The 6,094-nt window shown below is 27.7% G+C and overlaps 1 non-coding gene across 1 annotated transcript; it reads right to left on the bottom strand.

Annotated features, from left to right (window-relative positions):
• Nucleotides 1–5,025: 5,025 nt before the first annotated feature.
• On the bottom strand, nucleotides 5,026–5,097 carry TRNAH-GUG (transfer RNA histidin (anticodon GUG)). Its single transcript has one exon. It is a non-coding gene; the product is annotated as a tRNA-His (tRNA).
• Nucleotides 5,098–6,094: the final 997 nt, after the last annotated feature.

Genomic DNA, 6,094 nt, shown 5'->3' with positions numbered 1-6,094 from the left:
AAATAAGTTTTCAATTAAACAAAAGCAAAGAATCATCAGAAAATCAGCAATAACATTAACCATCAATAAAATTAACTCACAGAATCTGAAAATTAGGAAGCCAACAACAATATTATTTCAGCAACAACATTATTTCAGAAAATCAACAACTCAAGATAATTAAAAATTAACAAAATCAGTAGTTTAATACTATTAAGTATTAACTTAGCAACTCATAATCAGTAAAGTAGTAAAATCAGCAACTCAATCAGTATTATTTTTTTGAGAGAGAGAAAGGGGTGGGAGAGGGAATTTCGATCTTTGAATCTTTTTTTAGAGGTAAATATCAAATAGGTACTCGAAAGATTCTGACGTTGATAAAATGGTACCTAACTTTTGTTATTGACAAAATAAACCCAAAAAAATTTTAAAAATTAACAAAAACACCAAAATGTTAAAGCATGACATCACATTGAACGAAAAACGATAATCTAACAATCGAAAGAGTTTCAATGATGGTGGCAAAGAGCACCGATGGTGTTTTTGGCAAGGAGGGGAGCTTGCAGCTGTGATAATGTTGTTTTCGCATCTCATTCTTTCTTAGTCTCGCATCCCACCTCTCATTCGTCTTTCTCTCTTCCTCTTTAGTTTAAAGAAAAAGAGAAAATTGAGAGAGAAATTGAGAACAGAAGCGAAAGAAGAGGCACCGATGAAAGGAGGATTGTTGCTCGCTATCACCGTTGTTGTCGTGATTGCAAGGGGAGAAAGTCCGAAGAGTACAGAGAAACGCAACTTGAGAAAGAGAGAGAGAGATGTTGAGAGGACACAGGTACGACGATGAAGAGGAAGGAGGGAGATGTCCCATCATTGCATTGTTGTCGTGCATTGTCACTGTCCTTGGAACCAGTTGGAGTTGTCACCTTCGACGCAAGAGAGAGTGAGCTTGATTCTTCTTCTTCCCTCTCTTCTGTTTCTCTCTCGATCTTCACTTCTTCTTCAAGTTAGAGAGGAAGAGAGAAAGGTGAACAAGAGGTGGGATGGGAGTCTGAGAGAGAACGAGATGTGAAAATGCCATGGTCGCAACTGCAAGCTCCCCTCATTGTCGAAAATGCCATCGGAGCTCTCTACCATTATCACTGAAACTTTTCCAATTGCTAGATAAGTGTTTTCCTTTCAATGTAACGTCATGTTTTTATGTTTGGATATTTTTGTCAAATTTTATATTCTTTCGAGGGTTATTTTGTCAATAACAAAGGTCAGGTACCATTTTGTTAGAGGCAGAATTTTTTGGGTACCGATTTGATATTTACTTCTTTTTAAAATAAAAAATTAAAAAATGACGTCATTCTAATGCATCTGGTCCGAATAAAAAACTCTTTAAAAAATTGACCTAATTCTGACTGTTTACTGTTAACCGCCAATTTGGCCAGTTTGTATATTATTTTTTTGTCTGGCAATGTTTTTACCTCAATTGGACCTGCAGTTAGGGAATCAATTCACAATTAATCTGATCAAATCGGGTGATCTTCAGGTCTAATTTTTAGAATTATGATAATTATATTAATTTTTTAAATGATTAATTATATAATTAGTCTTTTAATATAAAAGATAGTTATTATTTTTATTAAAATTAAAATGTTAGGATGAATACTAATTTTTTTAATATGCAAATAAACATTATTGATTCGTTTGCATTATTTTTTCCAAGTCAAGAATCTCGGTGTGCTCTTTTCATTTCGTGTAAGATTGTGTAGTTAACCTAACCCACGCGTCCCTTGTAGTTTTATTCCCTCAAGTACTATAGCTTTCAATTTATTCTTTAGTCTTTTAAATATTCACGACCTGAAAAAGATAATTAAGCTATTTTAGTGTGAAACTTGTTCGATATGTATAAGTACGAATCTAGTAGGCACTCAGAAAATTTAACTAAAAAGAAATAAAAAAAAAACGGATCACTGTAGCGCTAGTTGTAGTCTTGTAGGTAAAAAGATAAAGGGAAAAAAAAAGTAAAAAATAGCTTAAGAATCTAACCACTTAAATAACTTTATATGCTTTTCTACCTAAAAAAAAAAAAACATAATTTTATGTGATAGAATGTTTTCGGTACTTATCATCACCAAAACTGTGGAAAAGTTTAGGACATACAGTTCAGAATATATAAACAAAATTAGAGGGAATCTGATAACTAATAAAGTGCCTTTAGCTATAAAATAGCCGAATGGATAAGTTTGTCTTCTAGTTAATTAAGCTTAATTATGGTTATGGAAACAGGAAAAGGGTTAAAGGCAAAGTAGTGGCTGGGGACTGTGTTTTTGTATATAATAGATATATAATTGTTAAGTCATTGGTTGTTGATAACTACGTTTGATATGAACTTGATGATGGATCCGTTAGATATGTATTAATTGATAGTGCTATTATTATTTATTAGACAATAAGTAAAGATAAAGCACCAATTAAGGAAATGTTAAGTATATTCAGAGACACAATTTTCCTAGAAAAACCGCAGTTACTGCTAAGAATACTGCACTACTACCCTCAAAAAAAGGAAATTAATTATAGTATAGTATTTATTCTTCAATCATTTCATCAAAGTAGAAAAATTTAGAATGCTGTATTGCTGTGTATGTTAGTCTTCAATCATTTCACCACTTCCTATTTCACATGGTTACTGATTAAACATTGTTCTTTAATTAATAGTGTTTGAGAGGTGATTTCAAATGGTAGATAATTAAGGTTAAGGGGATGAGAATTATAGAGTTTCTGGGAAGAAAGCTTTCTAAGCAAGTAATGCCGAGTAAAATTAAAATTTAAAGTGATGAAAACTGTATACTGAATTAACTAATTTGATAATGAATCTATCAGTGATTACGATGAGTATTAAGCTTATACAGAGAGATTGCTAAGATGCTAAGATACAAAGATAAAGACTTTCTAACCATTTATAAACAAAATGCACAATAACTTAATAGTTAAGTCACACTATGTTAAATTTTAATTGTTGTTGTTTTTCATTACTAGCTTTCATTTGGATTGAAAATAAATCAGGTCAACTTTACTCTTGACAAGTCAAATCTATAATGTATTTAACTTATTTGAATTTAACATGTAATTTATTATAGACTTTATTTTAAGTATTAAGCTTAATCTATTATTGAATCTGATTTAACTTTAAATCTGATAAAAGACCTAATATATATAACATTTTACTAAAATAAAAAATAAAAAATATTTAAAAAATTCAAAAAAGTATTTATATGCAATATACTAAATTCAATTTTTATAATAGTATCTAAACTTAAAGTATTTAAAATATAAAAAAATATTTATAAAATATTAATAAATTTAAAATTTTTAATAAGTATTTTATTAAGTTCAGATAAGAGATTTGATAAGTTTATTAGACTATTTTATAAGATAGGATTTGGTCTATTAATAGAATTAGGCTTTTAAATTAGTATGGGTTTAGAACTATTTTATAATAGATCAGGCCAAATGCAGGTTAGACTATAGACCTCTAGCAGGTCGCCTGACTTATTTTCACCCGTAGTCTTAACACCTCTTTTAAACTCGAGTGAGATTTTTAAACCCCTTAAAATTTAATCTTTAACCAGGCAGATTCTTGAATTAGAAAAGTTCGTATTTGACGAACAATTTCATAAAAAAATAGTGGTAGAAGAAGATCAAAGAAGGTTGAAAGTAACGATGATTGGTGGTAGGATTAATTTTGGAATTTAACATTTTTTTTAAACGGAGCCTACAAAAAATTTAAGGATTGGATATTTTTGTCAAATATAATTCATTTTTCATGGATATAAAATTCATTTAGTTCTTTCATGATCAGAAATGACTATTTATTCTATACATTATGATAAAGATGGATGTATCTAGGGATGGCAATGAGATTCCGTGGAGGAGGGGACTTCCAGTGACGGATCCAGAAAATTTTGATAGTGGGGACAAAATTTATATAACATGATAATAATTTTGATAATAAAAATAATATGTGTATATAAAAAATTAAATATTAAATTATCTATTAACCACCTCCGGTGACAGATCTAAAAAATGTTGATAGTGGGGACAAAATTTATATAACATGATAATAATTTTGATAATAAAAATAATATGTGTTATTTTATATTTTAAAAAAATTAAGTAATTTTTATCTTAACACTACCATCAAAATTTCTTTCTTTCCATATATATTACTAAACAATTATTTAAAAATTCACTTCCCAACACAATTAGAAACCGACTTTTATTGATATTCATAGTTAAAAAAGTTCTTTCAATTAATATAGTTGCTATGCAAAAATTAAAGCTAATTTGAAAAGAAGATAAATAATATTCTTTTTAATTGATTCTTATAGAATTGATCATTCTAACAAATATCTAATATAAAATTTTTAGATTAACAATTAAATACTAAAAATTGAGTAAAAAATTATTGTGGGGTCAAATTTAATAATCTAATGAGACAAATAAATATTATTATCATATACTATTAAAAAAAATTCAAATTATAGTGGGGGCGCTTGCCCCCACACCACTGCACTTGGAACCGTCCCTGGACCCCTCTTTCGCTCCCCATCCCCATTTAGTAAAATGCATCTTGTTTCCACCCTATCTCTATTATGGGTTTCTATTTATTTCTCCTCGTCGAAGAGGCAGATATCTATGGATATCTATGGATATCTATGGATATTTAACTTAAATTTTAAAAAAAATTTAACATAATCATAATAAAATTCAATACAATTCAACTATATGTATCAAATTAAAATATAATCATACACAAATTCAACGTAATCAATATACACACAAAATTTTTAACATATAAATTAAAATGAATGACATAAAATTAAATAATTAGCTATTGCAAATTTAAATTATACACATAATTAATTTTTCATTTAAATATTATACACAATTAATTTGACATACAAATTAAAATGAATGACATAAAATTAAATAATTAGCTATTGTAAATTTAAATATTATACACATAAATAATTTGTCCTTTATAAAATAAGGGAAAAACTTTGTGGCTGCTGGGATTCGAGCCCAGGTCTCCACGGCCACAACGTGGAATTCTTACCACTAAACTACAGCCACTTAGTTGCTTTGATTTGGCCAAAATATTTTACTTATTGAATAATTTTGAATTAAGTTATTATTTCAACTATTTCGAAAAATAAATCTAATAGCTAATGTATCAGTAAAAAGTAAAAACTAAATTTGTATGTAATATGCTTGAGATAGTCATGTTACATACAAACTTAGTTTTAGAATAATAAATATTAATTGACTATTTTCAATCACTATTTTTTATACTTTGTTGTGATAGTTGAATATAATAAAATCAATTAAAACGAAAAAACAATTGGCACTCATTACAATTTATGAAGTTATGCTGGCTACTGCATAGCTGGATACCTTGTCCTCAATCATATTCTACTCTGCACTCCTTTTTTTTATGATATATAAATTTCTTGTTTAAATGTCTCGGTTACTGCTGAATTTTAGATAAATCAAAATAATTATTTTTTATTTTTTAATTAGCAGTTTTGAATTTAACTTCTCAAAATAATAAAGAATAGGCCAATTCTATGGTGTCTATGAATTTTTGCCTAAATTTTGCTTAACTTTCTTTTTGTAGTAAGTTTTAATTTTTTAAAAATTATTTATTTTTATATCTTTTAAATTAAATAATAACTTTTAACTCTTTTTAGTAAATAGACACTACTTTTTAGGCACCATAACATTCACCTAAAGAATAATATATAATTTTATTTTAATACGCTGATATTATTAAACTTTTGCCATGATCTATTTTTATAAATAATTATTCACGCAATGATAAATGTCAGTATGTAATTAGATGCTGTAAATTTCTTTTTTAAACACGACACCAAAACTAAATTTATAAGAATTGTAGATATGAATAAAAAATCTCCCGACAGTCCTACAATTTTATAATATTTTCTCCAGTAATCATTATCCATCTTTGTTTGGACTTTGTTGGATACTAGCTTCTTGGTTGAACTTCTGAGTAATTTATGTGGAGAACCAAAAAAAATCATACAACTCATTGAAACTTTAATCAATTATA

This window comes from Arachis duranensis, chromosome 4 (assembly GCF_000817695.3).
Source record: "Arachis duranensis cultivar V14167 chromosome 4, aradu.V14167.gnm2.J7QH, whole genome shotgun sequence".
Taxonomy (NCBI): domain Eukaryota; kingdom Viridiplantae; phylum Streptophyta; class Magnoliopsida; order Fabales; family Fabaceae; genus Arachis; species Arachis duranensis.
The sequence above is the reverse complement of the archived record's forward strand: the minus strand, read 5'-3'. Positions and strand labels throughout refer to the sequence as shown.